The sequence below is a fragment of the Cygnus olor genome, chromosome 4 (genome assembly GCF_009769625.2).
Source record: "Cygnus olor isolate bCygOlo1 chromosome 4, bCygOlo1.pri.v2, whole genome shotgun sequence".
Taxonomy (NCBI): domain Eukaryota; kingdom Metazoa; phylum Chordata; class Aves; order Anseriformes; family Anatidae; genus Cygnus; species Cygnus olor.
Window position 1 is genome coordinate 11,564,515 of NC_049172.1, and position 20,628 is coordinate 11,585,142.

General features: G+C 42.6%; 1 protein-coding gene across 3 annotated transcripts in view; it reads left to right on the plus strand.

Moving 5' to 3' along the window:
* The first annotated feature begins 812 nt into the window (after positions 1-812).
* GPRIN3 (GPRIN family member 3) overlaps positions 813-20,628 on the plus strand; it is a 32,638-nt gene continuing 12,822 nt past the window's right edge. The window contains exon 1 of one of the 3 annotated variants that reach the window (XM_040555933.1): positions 813-1,358. The gene's annotated coding sequence lies outside the window, so the exon portion shown is untranslated. Of the gene's footprint in view, positions 1,359-1,506; positions 1,842-14,064; positions 14,076-20,628 lie in introns of those variants that run through there. The other 2 variants (XM_040555934.1, XM_040555935.1) reach the window with 2 other exon arrangements.

Sequence of the window (20,628 nt, forward strand, 5' to 3'; positions counted from 1 at the left end):
TAAAAGTACAATTGCTGACAAAGCAAATTGAATAATCCAGTCTTTCTTCTTTTTTAACACAAAAGTGGAAGCTGCACTGTGGTAGTGGCAGCGGGATTAATTCTAGGAAGTCTGGCAGTGTTTCTGTAAAAAATAGTTCCTTTTGGAGAATAATGAAGAGGAGTTGGCTAGCCTGACCTTGAATTCCTGACTCAGACATGACCAGGGTGAGGACTAGGCTCTATACAAGTCTTCCAAAGCACCAAAAAAGAAGTGAGATTGTAAAGACAGCAAAGTAAATTTGAACTACCAGGAAAGCCTAGCTGTCAATGCTGTACATCTTTGCCTTTTCTGATAAAGTCTGATGCTTTCCTCACTCTCCCCCTCCAGTGAGATTCCCTAGTGTTTGAATGTTCAGGTTCTTAAAAGTACTGTTTTGATTTTGGCACATGTAAGGAAGCAGCTATTGTCAGTGATTATTGAAAATCTCTCTTTTTCTGTGATTAAATAAAGTCAGAAAGCCACATTCAACCATGGATATTACATAAATATGTGCTGATCTCACTGGCGAGTGTTGGGGAAGAAATTGTATATACCGTGGTAGGAGACCTGAGAAGCGTTTCATGATCCAGCAATGATCACTTAACCCATGAGTCAAAGAGATTTAGGATCAGTAACTGAGCCTGAGGGTGTTTTGCAGAACAGTAAATAAAATATGGATCCACCAACATGGATCAGGGGGACATGATTTATTGATGTTTATGATGATTAGCGATTAAAAATAATAATAATAATAATAATAATTTGTTAGGTCCTCTAGTCCACTGTTCTTTCTGTTCCCCAATCTTTTCCAGATTGCAAAGCCAGTGTGAAAACAGGAGTTGTCCTCGCAGCTTGTCCTATAGTTTTGGAAAACCTGTTCCTATATGCCTAGTAAGAAAAGTAGAGGAGTTGGAATCTTCCTGGTTGGAAACCTGTACTTTACTTGAACCTCCTGGCACTGCAGAACCATTTCCTGTGATTGCAGCAGATAAAATCCCTCGCTGGTGGGAATGCACTGCAATTAGATCAAAGCTTTCCAGACAAATACGAGTCCTAACGCAAAGCGCTTCTGTTGCTGTTATTTTTGCGGGGATCTATTTTTTTGAGGGCTAGCCGCAGGCAGGCCGGACAGCTTCATAGCGGAAGCCAGATTTCCGTCTCAAAAGCAGCAAGCAGCCCGAACTGAACGCGTGACAAGAGTCGATCACCATTTGCATCCGCTGCAATGCCCCACGCAAATTTGGTTGATGGCTCGCCGGGTGCCTGGATAGCTAAGCTAACCGACGCACGGAGGAGGACTGGATGGGACCGGCGGATTTCCTCCCGATGTGCTGCAGGTCTGGCCCTTGTGCCGCGGACGAGCAGGCGGTTTCCCCCGCCGAGCACGTAGTTTTTGCTCCGGGAGCGGCTCCGAGGTGGGCTCGGCGCGGGGGATGCCTGCGCCGAAACCGGGGGCCCGGGGAGTGCTGGCGGGGGCTCGGGGCTGCCCCGCTCCGCCGGCGGCCGCCGGGGGGAGCGCTGCCAGGCTCCTCGGCTGCCCGGCTCCCCGCCTCCCACCGCCGCAGCTCTGAGCGGCCCGGAGCCTCCCGGTGCCTCTTGCGAGCCCTCCCGGGTTGCCTCTCCCTGCCGCCGCGGCGGGGAGGGCACCCCGGCGCAGCCCTCCTCCCTCCATCTCTCCCTTCTTCCCTCCCTCCCTCCCTCCCTCCGCCGCACACCCCGAGGAAGGGCTTGTTTTCCTGCCCGGATGATGAATTTCTCCGCAAGGTCATCCCTGCCCGCGGCGGCGGCGCGCCCGCAGCTCCCCAGGCGCCGCCGCGGAGGTAAGGGGCGGGGGGGAGAGCTGGGGGGCAGCGGGAGCACCTCCACCCCCCGGCAAGTTCTTACGGAGCCGGTGAGGAGCGGGCTCGGTGCGAGGGCAGGTGCCCGGGGGGCTACGGATTATTATTATTAATAATAACCCCCCGCCCGGCCGGCCCGGGGAGGGAGGGATGCGCGGCGCGGTCGCCACGGCAGCGGCGAGGTCGCCACGGCCACCTCCCGCGGTGGCGCAGAGTGGGGGGACCCCCCCGCGGGTAGGGGCAGCCCCCGACCCCACCTTCGGCCCCCCCCGGGGGTCTCCGTGCGAAGGGGAGACCCCCACGGCCCGCTGCTGCCGGGTGGACGGGAGAGGAGCGCACGCATTGACGTGCCCAGGTACCAGGGGCTGGGGGTCCTAACACCAGGGCTCCCAAAATTTGCTCTCTGGGTGCAGGGCCAAGAGCAGGAGGCTCGCCCGCTGGGTTTCCAAGCTGTTATGTTGCATCCAAAAAACAGGACGCCTTAAAGACTTGCCTGATGCTGCTCACCCCTTCTAACCAGCTTTAGTTGTGTGGCAAGTTTGCTGGAGACACTTGGAGCAACCTGGCTTGGAGTCGTAAATCCCTGACAGGCCTTTTCTTTTTGCTGCTGAAGTTAGTGGCAAAACTGGATGATCTTACCCATTCCTAGTTTGTGAACGTGTCTGCTGTCCACAGATTAACCTACTTTTTGTGCCCTGTACAAGTCTTGGCTTCCTTAACATTTTTTTCCTTCATCCTTCTTTCTGTTTTTCCCAGGAAAAGATAACAGTGCTGCTAGTGGGTTTCAGAGTCATAAGGAATTGTTATGGCCCTGTAGTCTAAGCTCTTGCATAACATGAAACACAGACTATTCCCCAAAAAGTCCAAGCTCTGGCCCACCAGCCTCTTCACACCATCGTGATCTAATGACCTCAAATGATTGGGAATTTACTACATTCCCAGATAATTGGCTCCAATTGTTAATCTCATAGCTAAACGTTTGCATCTCACTTCCAATTTGAACTTTTCTGATTTCATCTTCCAGCTACTGGATCTGGTAATGTCTTTTTCTGTCAGATTAAATAGCTATCTAGTTTCAGATAGTCTCTCTGTGCAATTATTTAAGGACGGTAATTAAATAGCCACTTAACGTTGTCTCTGATGAGATAAATAGACTGAGCTCCTTTGGTTTCTCCCAAGAATGTAAATGCTCCAGAGGAAAAAACGGCCCGTCTGCTCTTCTCTGGGCCCCCAAAGTGGCCGCTTGCAAAGCGTGGCCACCGGCACAGCACAGTGGATTCCAGGAAGGCTCCCATTAATGTCACGTGCAGAGATAATAACATCGTGCTCAGTATTCCCCTGTCTATTCACCCAACGCTACGAACTTTTTTTTCCCACGACTGCACGGTGGGAACTTGTGTTCCGTTAGTCGCATGCAGTGATCCCTACATTTCCCTACAATCCGCTGTTTTCTCAGAAGTTGGTTGCCAATCCTGTAAGGGGTATTTAAATTAAGCTTTCCTACATGCACAACTTTGGATCTGCCTTTGTTCTCTCTTTTTTTTTTTTTTTTTCCCACTCCTATAACTTTACTTCCAGGGAGTCTGCAGCTTGGTAATGAGGGTCAAGCTCTGGTATTTCTCCCTCTGCAAGTCAACTGAATTTTTCCTTGGACCTCCATGATAAAACTGTCTTTTTGGTAGCAGTTGGTCCATTTGAGCTTTAAGTTATTTGAAGTTTAGTGGGCGAGAAGTTATACTGGGTAATACAAAAACTGAGAACTGAAAGCACACAGGAGAGTTTCGTAGCTGCTTTCATTCAGCTGTGCTTCTGAGTGTTGGTGGGAGAGAAATTTGCTTTCCTGCATTACAGAGCTGTAAATCCCTTCCTTGGTATGATGCCTAAGCTGATACGTGCATAGTCACTGTGTTGCAGACCTTGAACTTGAATTTTCTGAATTTTATTCACTTTGAAGTGTGCTCGAGCCTGGATTTATAGTTCTCTTCAGAAAGTACAGTGTCTGAGAGGGCCAGAGGCGTGTGTTTGTGACAGGGTATTGGCAAGTGCTCTTATAACTTGTAGCAGCCCCAAAGGGGACTGAGATGCTGTGAATGGATATAGCAGTCTGAAGAGGCCTGGCATGGGAGATGTTTGCTGAAGTGTTGTGCTTTTGTTTTTTGTATTTTCTTGTTTTTTTGAGGGTTTTAGGGGGGCTCCTTTGTTAAATCACATCTGCTTAGTAAAGCCAACTATAGCTTGCCTAAAAGCTCAGTGCACACCGATGTCAGGTGATGTAAGAAAGGTAGAGGTCACACAGTGTTGTACGGGTGTTTTTGTGTGTGCTTGCTGAGTGCAGCATGCAGAGCACTGAGTCGGGCACTTTCCAGCTAATAACGCTTCAGGAATCATTTCCGGTAGCCTCATAAAGAAATTCTGAGTCTACAAACAAATATAATACCTGAAAAACTCCGGCTGGGTTCGATTGTGGTGGTTCTGTGGTACCGAATAGCAGGATATTTGCCCTTTTACAGCAAAGGCATAAAAATGCCCCGTATAGTTTCCCAAGATGTCACATATTCATTGGTGTGGAGCTTGGTGACAATACCGTATAAGCCTATGTTTTCAGGGGATTGCAGGTCAGCAGCAAACATTGTTTTAAGTTAGAGGCAACTATATTTTTGCAGACAATGAAGTATATGCTGTATATAAATAGTAAGGTCAAAAAAAAAAAAAAGTGCCATCACAGGGTTAAATATTGTTCCATTCTTTTCCTCCTTTGAGGTGTTTCAGTATGAAAAATTAATGACCTTATCTGAACACATACACCATCCCATGAAGTAAGTGAGGTGATTCCTATGACTAACATTTGTTTGCATGAATAAATATGGCAGGGTTTAGCCCTTTGAAGTAATATATTCAGAGTATTAGAATTAAGAAAATGTTCGTTCTGACCAGGTAATGACTTAAGTATCAGTACAGGGAACTTTCTTGAAATTCCACAAAGAATTTTTTTTTGTTTTTCTTTTCAAGTCCCTGAAAATATGTCTATACAAAATACTGCAGTAGGTATAAGCAATGATGGATGAGTGAGTTGCCCATAAAAAGTCTAAAAATAATCACTGAGCTAAGATATCAAAGCTGATTGAATATAGTAACCCGGTGAGCCTTAGAACCTTAGTGAATGCTGTTTGCATTAGCGTCAGCATCTTAGAATTTGTTTATTGGGCATTTAACTGTAAATTTCCCCCAAATTACCTGGCAGTTAACTTCACCCATCCATTCAAACTCTGTTTTTCTCTCCCAGACGTGGCTAAATTCTTTGATTTTTTTTTGACATGTACTTTCCCTTCTCAAGGTTGCATCTTCTCTTTAACTTCTTTTGCAACTAGAAGAACATGCATCTCTCTCCATAGTGTGACTAGTCCCAAAAATCATCTCTTTCTGCATTATGATGATCACGCTGGGTCAGTACAGCACTAAGAACAGTGACTGTTAGTTAATCCTACAAGCCCAAGCTGGACAGAAGATAGTATTTGTATGAGTCTCAGAGTTACAGTGAAGAGTGTTCAACAAGGAGGGACAAGCTCTAGGTTACAGATAGTTGGATTTCATTAGCAAATGTGGTGGCAGTAGTAAAATTTGTCAAATGGGCCCTACAACCATTAGTGTCACCTTTATTTTTGAACAACATAAACACCATCCATCAAATGCAGTTGAAACTAAGGAGAAGCTGATTATGCTAAGAATGATATCCTGCCTGTGATTTGCTTCTGAAATCTGATGTTGGAGTAAAAGCAAGCTGCTTGCAGTCTTACAGCTACAGACAGAGGAAAATTTTGTAACCTGCATGACTTCTTCTAGATGTGCATCATTTTTTAATTTATAAAACCCATATTAAAGACAGAGGTGACATATAGGCTGAATCTGTTGCCATTGTGGATTTAAGAGCAATCCTGGATTTATAGCTGATGTTATTTAATGACATGTAACAATTTCATATCTGATAAAACTTTGATACATCTTGCAGGGTTATAAACAGGTTTCATTTGTGCAAAATAATTTAACTATGCAACTATTTTTGAAGTAAGTGGAACTCCATCTTGACTAGGCTTCTGGAAAAATTTAGCTGAAGAACCAAGACAGAGGCATCAGCCTTTTCCTCAGTCTAGACCTCTGCACATATGTGGATAGAATAACTGGCCAAAAATATGATCAATATGGGGGAATTGTTGGCAATACTTCAATATTATTATGGAAGATTAGAAATGTACCAAAAGTCACCTAGTACTGTTTATGTATTAACCATGCATCCAATCAAATTGGATGCACTGAGTGTAAGCTCCTATACTATGTGACAAGATGTCTAAACTGATCCTGTTTTGGGGGATTCATCAGCTCATTTGGGTAAACATCAACTTCTTAAGAGACAGAACAAAGTAAAGACTGATAATATTTATTGGGAAAAAAAAAAAAAAGAAAAAAAAAGTTCTGGATACGTTCTGAATCAAGTAAAATTACCTTCCAGTAGGAAAAGCTTTTGAGAGTGTATCTGACCACAGTTTGCTTTTGCAAATAGCAAAACCAGAAAAGAGCTACATATATCTTTTATTATATACACGGACTTTGAACTCATTAGCAGTTCTATTGAAACAAAGACTTGTACTGTTTAATTTTTTAATCACGCAACATCAGTCACTTATTAAGGTTGAGTGACTTGTTTCTCGGAGGCAGTGGCTAAGTATTCACATTTGTAAATCATGCACATATGAAAACACAGAGGTGTCAGCATGCTGTTGAGTAAATATGAGAAAAGCACATCACTGACACTTGCAACTCCATGCAGTGTATGGGTGAGAGAGAAAGCAGTGAAGATGGAGACCAAAAAGTAGTGATTAGGAACCAGCATAATAGCATTTTGCCCCCTGCTTTGTCCTTTGCCAGCAGTGGACATGTGTATGTGGGAAAAATAATTAAGTAGAGGGAAGAATGCCAACAATCACAAATATTGCAATGAATTACTCTAGCAGCCTCTGACAGGGTGCTACAGTCTAAGCAATGAGGCAAGTCCACAGAGGACAAACTGTATTCTTTTTTTCCTCTATCTCTAACTCCATGATCCTATGTTACGAAACTTATCAGCAGGGAAGGAAGCTATTACCATAGCCAATATCAAACAGACATACATAAAATATTCTTTTTTTTTTTTTTAATGATACAGGACCAAGAGTCCCTATCTGTTAATATCTATGTTTGTAATTGTCAGCAACTTCCATTACTTTTACTGTTCATTTTACTATATTTATGATAAAATAGGGAAATGTGGCATTATTTGAGCTTGCCCACTTTCCTCCCTAAGTCTGCTTAGAAGGACAAGAAGGGATTAATCAAGGGGGACACAAACAAACATGATGGTGTTTGTTTGTATCTGTTGGTATCTGTGCATACAGTGCCTAGCACAGCGGACACCAGCTCTCAGATGAGACTCCAAGTTTGTATCACTTGGCAAATGATGAAAATTCATTTTCCCAGCTGAGCTATATCACTGTTTGGCTTTGGAGATGGAACTGTTTTCCTGAGGGAGTGGAAAAGAAATTTTTTTAGAAAAGGATCTTTAACTGTGTATTCTGAGCTGAGATGTTTCTCATCACCCTCTTGGGCAACCTTCACAGTCACTACGAGGGAAACAAACAAAAAGGTTATAAAAAAGACATGAAACCCATTGTCAGACAGGAACCTTAACCGTGGTCTGATGAACTTCTGATCCAGGAAGCTGTAGCATTGCTCAATGTAAAATCATTCATATTGTCCATGGACTGATCATAGGTCCTGTCCATTGGACACAGAATTTCCGAAGCCAGGCCAGAGGAGTCCATCAGCACATTGTATAAAAGGGTGAAGAGATGTAAGGAGGGAGGACAGGCTATAGTGTTAGTATTCTGCCAGGCTCTTCATGTACAGATGTCCCCAATTAGCAGTCAGTTTAAAGATAACATGCACACCTTTAGAAATACCTAGGGGTTTACCTGCTTCCCCTTCTCCTTTTCTCTCTGGATGATTTGTTACCTGCTAGCAGCAGCCTAGCTCAGGTGAACCTGCACTAATTTATATGGTTTCTGTGTGTAATGTGTCTGCCAAGACTGTTGTGTGGAACACATGCGCTGTGATTTGGCAGCCACTATGTCTGAGCCAAGGAAGCCCAGAGAGCAGTCAGTACTGCAGATTGTGCCATTACATGCCATATTGATCCTATTTATAGATTTAACATTTGTATGCCAATGCTGCTTTATAGTTAAATACTATAAAACAAATACAAAAATATCAAAAGTTACATACTGAGTACATACACGCACTCATTTGTGTGCATATACATTAATGTATGCACACAAGAGGTAGGCAGATTGGTGTTTTCCGAAGGGCTGGTAGTCTGGCAAGACTGGCAAGTAGTTCACTTAGCTCGGTTAGCTACAGCTACGTATTTGTTAAATTGAAGCACAGAGTAAGACTGAAGTAAACAGTATGAAAGGCTGCTTGAAGAAAGCCTGAAGTTAGAAGTAATATGTTCTTACTGTCTCAAAACAAAACACTAATATGCATATCACAGGCATATCACTTTGGAAAGGAAGATCTAATTATCTGACATTTTTTCTGACCTTTTTTTTTTTTCTGCTAAAAAGTTGTTTCTAGAATCTTGTACCAGGTGTTTCTAGGTGTTTCTCTTGTAAAGTAACCAATGTTTACTTGAATTCTCTCTGTGACACCTGTACCTTTAGATCCTCCTGTAGGATCATTGATACTAATTAATATTGTCAGCTTTTCACGATCATCATGCAATTGGTGTTTTGTCCTGAAGAAGAGGATATGCATTTTTTTTCTTTTGGAGAAATATTTGTTATTGTGATCAGGATCCCAGATTGCAGTCTAGTGTGTTGAAAGCTTTTTTTTCCCCAGTGATGCTAATATGCAAAGACCTCAGTTTATAAAAGGGATCTCAAGACAAAAAGATGAAACAAGCAACTTGTGCAAGGTGCTATGCATTTTTTTACTGTTCATGCAAAAAGACAGCAGATTCAAATAGAGTACATGAATGAGTAGAGAACACAAATACAGTGCTACATTATGACTAGTCTTAAAAAGTTACTATCAAAAGAAATGGCTTATCTCAGATGATGACAGTGAGCAGTCAGTTAGTCTTTTAACCTAAAGCCAGATTGACTGAAACTGATTTTCTACTCTTGTGCAGCCATTTTGCCTTCGTAAAGAAACTAAAACTTTTTGAAATCAAAGGACTGGTGCATTACCTCTAGTGGGTTCTTATTTTGCCAGTGTGATCTTAACCCAAAAAACAGCATGTCTGCTAAGTGCCCCTGGAAAGGTACCTCCCCTTCAATAGGGCCCCGGGACTCCAATCATGGAGTATTTCCAAAAGCAGGGTTGAACAGCAGAGTAAATCTGGGATGTCAGTGTAATGGATTAGATAGGAAATCTTCCACTGTAGCAGTGTGCAGCAAAGATGAAGTGGACAAGGGTCCTGTTGCATTTTAGCACTCCTAATTTTCTTAGGCTACCAGAGCTACAAGCCAGCAGCTTTTAGGGTGGCCTTTATGCACTGAGAATAAACGGGATATCACCAGGTCCCAAGCTCAGAGAATAAGGAGGTACAAAAGTCCTGTAAATCTTCCCAGCTCAGCTCTCCCAGAAATGGTCTGGCTAGTGGGGGTTGTCTAGCCCTTAAACTAGAAAGGGTTGAAGGATAATCAGTGCTCGCTGTTTAACTTCTTGATGGAACTAAAGTGCCCCTATTGTTAATGTCACTCTCCTTTCTCTGAAGCATCAGTTCCATGAAAGACTTCACAGTTGATAGGCTTAGCTTTAGAGATGAGTCATTAGGGAAATGATACAACATAAGAAGCATGCTGGGTGGCATTGGAAGGGGTAGAAGTAATGTGATAAAACATTTTTCAGAAAGAAGAGCTGTACGGAAACAAGCTGACAGAATTATTCCACCCTGAAAGTCTGGTATTTCAAAACAAGATCTGAAAGTTCTCTAACACTGCAGCACACCACGACATCTCCATACTTATTTAAAAGAAAATGTTAGTCCTCCCCTTGAGGTTAATAATTAGGTAGTATCTGTTAAAAGCCAGTGAGCAGGCTATAAATATCTGCATAAGTTTATGAGAACCCAGATTTCTGCTCAAGCTGAGCAACAGCTTTACAAGATCCTCTGTTTCAATACTCTCTAAAATATCTTCCTATCTTCCATCCAGTCCACAGGGACAGGTATTCCAATTCCAAACGTAACTGTGATAACATTAGACGATTTTTGGTTAGAGCACCAAAGACATTTTCACAGAAAGGGTAAGTGATATTTCTGAGGATCACCCCAGTCAGTGGTGTGGCAGGAGGAAGTGACCAAGCTTTCAGGCCCCTGCTTGCCTTCCTGTTCTTCATACGGTCCTGCTTATGCGAGAAGCATTAGGGCTATGAATTGGAAATGCATGTTCACCTATGTCTGCTGAAGGCTGAACTGAGTTGGAAGACCCATATCTTCATAGGGTGACTTCTGGTTAGGGCTGTGCAGAATTGGTGCTGTTTATTTCATGCCTAAGAACATAAGATTCATAAAGCTGAATTCAGCTTATAGTTTTGGCCAATGATGCTAGAAATGCATAAGGATGTGCAAAATATGACTGAGGAATAAAACCTGTTTCTTCGTTTCCTGAGAAGTCAGACAAACTCCATCAGGAGAAGCAGAGGAAAGTTCGAACAAACGAGGATTACAGGATATACTTCATTAATTTATCTGCTTGTGCTTTTTGACACTCAGGAATGAATCCAGCCTTCATTTTTTATTTAAGGCCTGATTAGCTTCATGCCTAAGAAATGGAAAGAACAAGCAGCTTCCTTCTGTCTGCATCAGACATACAAACTAACACAGAGGTGGTCCTCACTTTGTTGAGGAGAGGGGCCTTTACCTCCTGACTGAGTTCAGTGTACACACTAACTTCAGGGGAACAATTCAAACCTCGAGTCATGGGGCCACTTTATACTATTGGTGGAGCAATAAAATCAGCCCGCTATAATCCCATCATAAGGCCTAGAAGCCTTCCCTGGGAAATATTCCCGTATTAAATGGTGTACTTCGAAAGTTGCTTCCAGCTAGACCATGCTGGGCCATTATCATAGAAATATGTGCAGTTGACACTGGGAAATAGCAGAACAATATTTATCCAATTCAAAAGATACTCTTATTATGAAGGGCCTCAGGGGAATGCTGCTTGGGAAATGTATTTTTATAATAAAATGACCTATTTTAGAACTACGGTTTTCCATGCTGGAGGAGGCAGGAAGGTGGCAGAAGGCCTGCCAAAGAGCTGGACAATAAGCACACTCACACTTGCTCCCTAACAAGAAGATAAGTGGACTGAATGTATTAATAATATAGCACGCGGGGGGGGGGGGGGGGGGGGGAGTTAGGTAGGTTCCTGCATACAGTGTACTTGTAGATGTCTGTTACATTCAAAGCAATGTGCCTTCATGTGAGCAGACATTCCTATCAGCAGCCAACCCAAACAGGCAGATGATAGGGAGAGAGCCCACACAATTATCTGTTTGAACCACTCCTCAAAAAGATGTAGGAGAAAAAAAATAAAAAAATAAAAAAATAAAAAATAAAAAGGACAAAGCTAATAATAGTTTTGGTAAGTAGCTAACTAGAAAGAAAGCTTCTATTCCATTCAGCTTCTGATACGATGGTCCCTGATAGTGAGCTGTGTAACAAGCATTATTTGCTGTTACTCACCACTTCCATCTGTGCTAATGCTCCAAGACAACACACATGTTGTTGCTTCCCCAGTAACACAGCCTGAATCCTACCTACTCACCTTCAGTTTGTCTCATATTTTGTCTGATTAAACCTTTCAACTTTTTCAAAGTGCTTTATAATCTAACTTCAGCAATCAAATTAGTCTTTAACCATCACATGAGTTAAACTAGTCATCAAAGACACACGTGTTACTGTAAAAATCAGATTAGTCAGTAGCTAACACGCTGCTCAGAAAAACAAACAAACAAAAAACACCTGAATTAGATGGGTGAAATGTGACCCTGGTAAAAGTCTGTAATTTCATTGATGCAAACCCCATCAATGGAGCTGCTGAAGTTTATCTGAGGCATAAATATGGCCTTTTATGAGCAGTATCCAACCAGAGAGATTAAATAGATGTGATTTTTTTTCCAAATGCCACAGCTGTCATTCTGACATGAAAGCAAACAACACCATCCTTTCAATCATCCAGTCTGTAGGCAGCTGATTCAGAATGAAATTAGGGCAGATGAGTTAAAGATGAATGAGCAGAATATTTAGTTTTGGTACTTCATTCAGCCAGAAGAATGTCCTTTCAAATTCTCGTCCTCTACAGTCCTTAGGGATGGTCCTGAAGTGCTCCTGGCCTGTACAGAGCAATGTTGCCATCCCAAACAGCAGATAATGATGGTAATGAAGTCCCAAAAGAATGCTAAAATGCACAGAAAGAAAACTTACAGGGAAAAAGACACTGAAGGTGTCCTGTGATGACCTTCCCAGTTCTGTGTCTGGTTGCAGAAAGGGGTTTTCCAATCACTTTTCTGCAGTTTTCCTTGATCCTTTTGTGACATGGTTTATGATTCAACTTGTACACGTATCTTGAACGAAGGCAAGAGTGCAAAGGTACCTGGTTTCTATCTGATTGTATTGTGGCTCTTGCTAAGCTTTTTAACAATAGCAAAAAAGAAAATGGAATAAATACCTATCAGAGTCTTAGAAAGACAAGAATGTTTATGACGTTCAAGTTGAGTGTGCAACGTGGGGTAGCAAGAAGTGTGACTATAGTCACCTTCACAAATATTTAAACAGTGTTAAAACTGTCTTTCAAAAGGATGATTTAAATGATGTTTTGCACCATGACATAAGCATACATTTTTTTGTGAACAATTTCCTGGCCTTGAGCTATATGAGGCTGAGAAATGGTCTGGCAAGGAGCACACAGCAAGTGACAGATGGGCAGTCAGTGCTGGAAGACCATTCAAACCTAGGTTGAGGACACAGAGGGACAGCAAAATTCTCTATCACATGAATCAACCAACTTTCTCTTGCATATCTTCCTTTTGTAAGCGAGCAGATCTCACCTTTACCTCTTACCATCTACTGCCTTCTTACCAGGCCAGAATGCTTGTATGTGTATGCAGTTCTAGTGATAGGCCTGTGTAACGAGTGGAATAAAGTCATTGAGTCCATGTGGGAGAAGGCTAGCATTCCCAGAATCAGCATTTCTAGACTAGCTTCATTTTCCAGTTTTGTGGGAGAAACTTTAGGGTGAGGCACGCTAACCTTGAAATAACTAACAGTTGAGCAACTTCATCTAGTTGCTGCCCAGGGAAAAGATCAAGGGGCTAGCAAGTTTCCAGCCTTTCCCTGAAATCCAAGGGCAAAGTCCACACATATTAGGGGGAAAAAATAATAAAAATTAAAATTAAAAAAAAAAAAAGGTTTCCGTCCTCCTGGGAGAGGAAAAGGGTGAAAGGTTTGAAGTAGTGATGTGGGATTTTCCAGCCCATCTGTAGGGCTAGCTGAACATCTGTCTCTCTCTAACCACCTCCCACAGCAGCCTGCATTTGAAAAGACTTTTTTTTTTTTTTTTTCCTGTTGACTTGTAATGGTATGAACCCAACAGTTTTCCAGTGGCTGTCCAGGCCTGTGATTTGTGGCTGTTAATAAATGAATAGATTAAGGGCCAGAGTGAACAGCGCTGAGGTAGTGAGGATCAAGCTGTAGTAATGATCTGGATAGTGCTGAGCAGGTCTGGAGGGGAAGGCACATGGCAGGCTCCTCACCTTAGTGACAGCTGAGTTTCTTGGTCAAGGCCTAAGTTTTAAATAATACAGTTATACAAGGAAAACCTAATGAATCTCTTAGTTTCCTAGCTCTGTAGTCTGGACTTGCCTGATCTTATACCTCTGACACTATTTGCCTCTCTGCTCACATACTTGCTCCATTTTCTTTGGTCTGCTTTGTGTCTCCCTGCTCTTGCACGCAGACTATGGGTTTATAAGAAAAGGCATTCAGAACAAATTGCCTGCCTTGCTCTGGGGAAAAGAAGCAGCTTACCTTTAAGAAGAAGAAAGACAATCAAGTAGAGTCACTTGTTGAGTATCTCACCACCTGCTGCCCTGTTCACATTGGACGTCATCCTCTCCATGGTCAAACATTCATGCTCCATTTGATCCTATGGTCATCCTAAATTTTCTGAAGAGCAGGGACATTAACAGAGTCTTTTTCAGAAGTGCTTACTTCCTAGTATGAACACATACAGATCTGCAGTTGTTTGCAAGCACATTTCTTGGACAGATAACCTTCCTAGGGCTTGTCCATCTTTAAGGTGGCATTTGTTAGGTTTTTGTTGTTGTTTTTGTGTGTGCGTGTGTTTTTGCAAATGCTGGCAACAGCAAATTCTGTACACTTTTTTTGTTTTCGTAGTTTGTGCTTGAGCAAAGGTATCAGACTGCTTCACCTTTGTATGGATTCAAGACTTGCTCTATGGTGGTAATCCAGCAAGGGGATGCCCCTTTTCATATTTTTGATAGTCTTTCAAAAGCGGATCTCTAAAGCCAGATTCCTAAGCTATGATTGCAAAGAGTTTTTAGGAGTAGGTGAAGAGATGTGGAAGAAAGTTCTTCTGTTGTTAAATAAATGGCATTAGACACTGACTATATATCATAATTTTCTCCACGATCTTCATCTGCATTAGCTTCTAAAGAAGAAATTGAAAAAGTTTCAATTCCTCCTCTTTGCCTGTATGTATCTCTATGCCCATATATAGCATCCAGTAAAATGGCAGAATATTTTCTAGGATTTCCTACATAAGAACAAGAACAAAAGGAACTAAAAGGAATTCAAAAATATCGAGCAGCTTTTGACTCCTGCTGGCTTTACTGGTATTTCTGGCTATTCAGCAGTTTTGAGAATCAGACTTATTTGATTTCAGAGGCTAGCTTCAATCATCCTGTTTATGCAGGACGCCTGTCATTACATTAGCATATATCAAATTTTATTTGTATATGTATGTCTGCCTGCAATCATATATGTGTGCATAGTTTGTGGTAATAAAGAAAATCTGTCCATAAATAGGATGTCAGAGAAAACAAGTTGTGGTAGGAAGCCTACTGTGCATCCACAGCTGGTGAAGTATCCAGCACTTATCTTCAAGAAGATCCCATGTGGAAATAAATCATCTTGCCTGGATTTTCATACTGTCTGAAGGGTTGCTGTGTGTTTTCTCATTCCCTCAAGTAGTCATCTGTGCATCAGGCATCTACATTCAATGCAAGTCCGGTGATCAAGCTCTAAGCTGTGAATGATTGGTTTTCACGTCTTCCAGCTGACTTGGAAACAAGGACAAAGCTGTCACAGAGCCCTGCTCGCTCACAGCTGCCCTGGCAAGGTACAGCCTGACCTCCACTCACTTCAAAGATTTGCAGGTTAAACATGCTGGCAGTCTGAGCAAGGGCAGCTGAAACTGTTCCAAAAGAGGAATTTGTTCCTCCAAAGAGGAATGCAGACCAACGTGAGGAGTAGGGTGTTAGGTAATAAATTCAATAATTGCGCTGTAACATCTCAACTTTTTTTTTCTCTATCAGTTCTTGGAGGCATGCTTTGCTCTTTTACTGTGAAGCAGCAGCGTGTAGGATGAGATGGTACGTGCAGGGGTAGCTGCATGGTGAGTGCCAGTCACGCTGCCCAGAACGTAGCCTTGGCTAGGTGGTTGAGGCAGCCAATTTCAGTAAACCTGAGACTTTGCTAAACCCAGACATCATATATCTTGTTTGAGCCATTGTTTCAATTAGTGCTAATTAGAGTAATTAAGTAATTTTGCTACCACCCTCAGGGGTAGTAATTCAAATCAAAGCTGATGTCCTTCACTAGTCCTTCCCTCATGGCGTGTGTTGCTTCACTCACGTGATAAATGTAAGGCTAAATATCCCTGACTCAAGTCCAGCAGAAATGAGAAATCCAGAAGAAACTCTAGGTCTGGAAAATCCTAACCCATGACAGGAGTGGGGAAGTTGCAACAGCTGGTGTAAGTCAGCATGGCCCTGCAGCGGGCTAGGGCGCTGTGCCATGTTGCAACAGGCAGAATTTTGGCTTGTGTATGGCTCCAGTAATTGACTCTTGATATTATTATTAGCTTTGAAGGGAATTATGAAGTAAGACATGCTGGGTCTCTGTTTCCAGTGCAGTTAAATTGGAAATACTGTAAAATAGCTGAGAAGAGAGTTTTATTGAACTAGTTTCCAGATTTTGCTTTGCTATCTCTTTAATATTTGCTGTCTTAAGGAAGTATGTCTGGTTTTAGTTTGGCTCTGACACAGATGAGGTTTCCTGAGTCTCAGACACTAAATAAGAATTTGTCTTACAAGTTTTGTCATTTCTGAGAATTTGGAAGAAGAGAATTAAATTATTCTTAAGGCCATGAAAATCCACATTTAAAGCAGTGGAAAAAGATGTAGGCAGGTGGGTTCCTTAGCCACCCTTGGTGGGGCTGGAAGAATAGAAGCGCATCAGATCTAAGGATATAAATATATCTTTTGAATAATCCATTGTTAGGGGACAAATCTAATAGGAGAAAGGAGGATGGTTCCTGAAATTGTGAAGTATGAGAGATTTTTACGCACCTGTGTTGGCTGCAAGAGCAATTCTGAAAAGCTATTACCATCAGACACCTGTGGGATAGACTACATATAACAAGCTATTCCCAAAATAGGCCATTGTACAGCACAGCTGTTGGTGCTTTGCTTTGCTGCAGAAAGGCTGGGGTGTTGACTTTGTGAATGAGTTGGCTTCTTAACCCACGGAAATCACTACGGTTTCTTTGTTCAAGCACATCCACATGACAGATGAAGAAGACTTAAGAACTTCTTTGTCTTGAAGAGCTCTCTGGTCATACAGTGAATTTCAGGACTCAAAGTTAGTGAGGTTGGGGTCTATTTTTACCAATACAGAGTTGGTATTGGTACCAAACCACCTTTTTTTTTTCAAGGTAAGAGCCAGAACAACATTTTCCCCTCAATTTTACCTGATCAGACATGCCATGGTGGTAGTCACTGTAATCTGGGAGGTTTTCTTAGATGTGTCTTTTAACACCATCTGTCAGCTCTGGGTGGAGATGGAAGAAAACACGGTGTGAGTTATAGGTGTAAGGTTTCCCAACATGTTCTTATCTAGTATTTGCCTTCATTAGGGTTAGGTGGTTGGAAGCCCTTATAGATGCACCGTTGTGTATGCTGTTAAGCTGTTCCGTCTTTTTCTTGATATAAAGAACGATGACAAACGTTGTTTTCCCAGGCATTGCAAGGAGACATTTAACATGTGTCATCCCGTCCTTGGTTGGTTGGCTTCCTACCCTCTCCATGTCCCACATGCAGTCAGTTACAATAATAATAATGAATAATAATAATAACAATGAATAATAATGAATGAGGCTATCTCACGCTTGTCTCTGGTTTGATCCAATTCCACCAGGGTCAAAGTTCAAAATAAAGTGTATAGCCTCAGGTAAAGAAAAAGAAAGGAGTTTGAGACTAAGACAGCAGCTTTTCCTGTAACAGGAAGACAAGAGCTTTCCTGTAACGGCCTCACTTACAGTCATACTGTAAGCTCTTGTGACTGAGGTGAGCAGGTTGGAGTCCTTGACTGAATGTACAGGTTTGTGTCACTGCCCTCAAAGGAGCATTTGCTAGTGTTATATACACGCCAGTGGATTGCTCCAATTTTATCTCTGAACACCGACGGCTTCCAGCCTGCCACAGTTTGGCTTCCTGCAGAGCCTCAGCACATCAGACAAAAAGTGGTTGTAGCACACTCTGCTTCCTCTTATGTTTCTTGAGAAGGTGTTTAGCAGGAAGCAGTTTACCAAGGAGGTTGTTTTGTCCCTTTTACCGTGCTTATTGTCAATGGCAGTAAGCAGCGTGGCAGAGAGAGAACTTGAAGAAACAGGAAGCAAGTACTGAGGTGGAGGCAGGAAGAAGGGAAGATATTTTTAACTTTTTAAAAGAGCCACAGTGACAGTTGTTTCAGCTGCCAGCCTCTTTATTCACATTAGTTGTGTTTCTTAAAGCCAGGAGGCAAGAGTACACATGGTGAGATCATCATCATGCCTTTCTTAGGTTAATCACATGCCACAGCAAATTTTTGTTACTGTAATGAATGGTTACACTCTGCATCCTTCTTCTCTAATTACATGCCACTTGGAGTAGTTCTTTTCCGTTAGGACAATACTTGTAAGTATTGGGATATGGATACGTCCTTTGCTGGGTGCCTGTAATGTAGAGATCTATTCTCTTTTCTAATGTTGAGTCCAGTGTCTTCATTAAAATAAGATGATATATGAGGAGAGCATAATTTCTCAGGAGTTAAAAAGTTGTAGTTGGCTCTTACTTTACACAAAAAAACATTCCCCCTCCTGTAGGCTCACCGAGGCAAAATTTCCTTCCCTGATAGGTTGGTAATGTAACAATGCTGCCACAACACACTTCTCTGAGCACCAATATGTATGGTTCGTCAGCATCAAGTCAGGCCTAATTAATGGGAGTGCTACCACCACTACTAGAGCTGCTTCTGCCACACGAATGGTGTTTGCATGCAGTGTGCTGGGGGAATGATCTTATGGGAAAGGTTGTGATGAAACTGTGGAAATTTGCATTCAAGGAACTGAAAACATGTCAGGTAACATCCTTTGTCCCATAGAGCCACCCTGTCCAAGTCAGGCCTACTTAGCAGCAGCTAGATTTTCTTAGCTGCACAAAATGTGGGTTTGGTTTTGGTCCAGCTCACAGTAGACATATGTCAGTGTAAACTGCACCATCACAGCTGTCACTAGTTGACTGGGACTCTTAGCAGAGAAAGCCAGAATTGTATGGGCACTAAGCCAGCACTATGCCTTCATCTCTGAAGATGATTGTTCTGCTTTAAAATGAAGTCACATTGGCATTATTGTGTAGGAAAAGGATATTTATCATTAGCTCTTGTTAAACTGTTCTCTCAAAAAACATTGCTTTTGTTTGTCAATGGTTGATGTTCAAAGGCATTCAGTTGTATGAAATGCATTAATGAGGGGTTAGATTTCACTGTAGTTTTACCAGGCAGAAAAAGATAGCAGGATATATAAGGACTGAAATTCCCCCTTGTATGATGGGCAGTGTTCTTCCTTTCCACATCAAAGGTGGAAGTGGTGCTTGGAGGGTTCATACAACCCTCCTGGTAACCTTCAAACACCACTGTCTTGTTATTCAATAATAAGCTGAAGAAACCTAATGTGACATGAGCTATGTGAAATGTAGTCACCTACCTGATGTGGACAGCAGACTTCTGGTTTCCTTCCACATGTGTGCGCGTCAGGAGCGTGCAGGCACACGTTCCTCTTGAAATATGGCTTACCCTTGAAGTCAGGCAGCAACTTCCTTAAAAGTCACCTCCAGCATCAGGCACTGAAATTTTAAAAATGCTCTGATAAATAATGAGGTTAAACATAACAACATGCTATTTAAAAAAAATAACAACAACAACAAAAGCATATAGCCCTGTGGCTTTTGTCAACATGTCGTGTCCCCTCCAGAGTGACCCAGGTTATGAGCTGGGATCACAGCCATGCCTTATGTAACTGTTAGAGCTGGCTGCCAGCTAGGGTCGCTGCTGTTTGGTTTGGCTGTTTTCACAGAGCCATTTCTCCTTCCTTTTCACCTTGGAGGAGAAAGGCTGCCAGGCTCTTGGCGGTACTCTGTAGCGAGCCTGTTTTTCCTCGGGGGAATTTTATATCAGGTTATATATATATATATATATATATATTATGTCACGGTATATACAGGGAGTACGGAGGCAGGACAGGCAGTGGGGCAGAGAGGGGATGGGGTGGAGGGGGAGGAGGACATGGAGTGGCACTTGTGGAAGATGAGCTCGGGATGGGACAGAAGAGGGCTGCTTTCCTGGAAAGGCAGCTGGCACCCAGCCCTCCTGCTGGTCCGTCCTGCTGGACCCACCCTTTGTGGGGCAGTTTTGGGAGTTCCTGGAGGCCTGTGATAGTGTGAGTGGCGCAGCCTCCCCCAGAAAAGGCTTTCAATCCATGAGAAGGAGGTGGACTTTGAAGGACTCAAAACTTCAAGAGCCACAGAAGACGCCAAAATCCTTAATTTAAATCGGGACATTCAAAATCCTTTCCAAGTGCTGATTCCCAGTACACTACTCAAGGCTGTATTTTTTAACATTTATAAGTATTGTTTTGAACTGGTTTGAAGTGTTTGAATGCAAAGCAACCATTTTCTTCTGAAAACTTGAGAGTTCTGCAAAATTGTGGTGTCCCCATAAATCTGTAGCCACTTTGGCGTTATTCCCATGAAAACAAGCTGTTCTCTCAGCACCACCATGGTGCGTACCAGCCTTTGGCTGTGGCCGGAGAAAGGTGGCTGGAGAAAGTGTCCTCTTCAGAGCAGCCAGCCCAGCCTTGCAGTTCAGTGCTGGGGTGCCTTTGAGGGAAGGTCACTGTAGCTGTATCAAGGTAAAGAAACCTAAACTTGCATCTCTTCCAATACGATTTTTGACTGACAGAGATTACGAGCAAAGTGAAAACAGGAGTGAAGTCTGAGCCAGTTTACAGTACCATATTCTCTGGCAATTTGGAGGTCATGCTAAGGCTGCTGTGACTGATGCTTGCTTCTAAACTAGGATAAACACTGCAGAATTAAAATTATAGATGGGCAATCC